Below are 1,346 nucleotides of genomic sequence, written 5' to 3' on the forward strand. Positions count from 1 at the left end.
ACTTTGTTTTCATTAGTATAATTACAATACATTCTGGACAGTTACAAAATCTGGGGAATCACGTTTTCTCCATAAATTTCTATTGCAAACTTCAAACATTTGGGTGCCTTTCCATTACTTCTGCACGCTTTTCCTATAATCTTAGCAAGGACATCCAGTACAGCAACCCTTTTTTTTTTGTTTCAGCGGCTTTTAGTTCTGCTTTGTGCCTCAGGCTTTGATGTCCACCTTGAATGCTGGTTTAGCTGCTTAGTTAAAAGCCTGCAGCTAGTCTCTCTCACGTTACACCAATTCAATAGAGGACATTTCCAGTGGGACGGTTTAGAAAAAGGCATATATGCAAAATGGTTTCTGGGTCACTTAGAGCAATAGCATTTAGCATATCTCTAAAGTCAAATCCTGCTCTAGATCAGAAGGAATTCCAATGAAATCAGTCAAGTATTTAAACTTTCAATTTAGGAGAATTTGGCTCCACGTAAACTGATAGCATTGTTCAAAGATACCAGTTTTCTCAAACAAAAAATACTGCCTTTATTACGAGCCACCTGGCATTCTCAAATATAAGAAACATTCTCCTGCATAGCACTGTTAAAAGGTAAAAACATCAGCTACTGAAGCTAAAAACATTTTCAACCCACTTTCAATAAACTTTAAGTACATTGTACTTAGCTGCTTCAAAACACCTCTTTGTATCAGCAGGTGTGGCTACAAACAGTTTCCATGTACAGGCCACTGAGTTACATGATCTTGTATGTAGGAGCCGAACGGTATGTTTGCTTATTTCTAGGAAGTCAGTCCAGCAACATTCTGGTTCAGAAAAATGCATACCCTACCTCTTCCGCCCTGGGACAAGTGATATGGCTCTGACCATAGAAGCATTCTGCAAACTAGCAAAGCATTTAAATAGTTGGCAAAAGTGTTGAAAGGCACATAGCTTGACCTTAGCAATATTTCCCTGTTCCACTTGTGGTGCCCATTGAGGAATCAGTGTTGGGACCAACCTTGAAGTAAAAAAATAGTAAGAAAATGGAAGCCTGCCAGGAAAAAAAATGAGGTTGCCTTTTTTTTTTTAGCTTTAAGATTTTACTATTGCATGTTTTCCTCTACCTTTCCAGTGAAAATTAAGGAAGCTATGGATGCATGTTAACCATATGTATGGACTTACTACTACTGGAATACCAAACGGTAGAGCTGCTGTAAACTGTTGCAAGTACTAAAAGCAATGCTTATAATGGTCTGTACAGCATTTGCAAATATTTACTTTGAAAAGAGATTAGTGTAGTTCTTAGTTTTCTCAGCATTGCTTAGAAACGCTAAAAAACTACAACAGCTAACTGCTACTGTAC

Source organism: Gymnogyps californianus, chromosome 4 (genome assembly GCF_018139145.2).
Source record: "Gymnogyps californianus isolate 813 chromosome 4, ASM1813914v2, whole genome shotgun sequence".
Classification (NCBI taxonomy): Eukaryota; Metazoa; Chordata; class Aves; order Accipitriformes; family Cathartidae; genus Gymnogyps; species Gymnogyps californianus.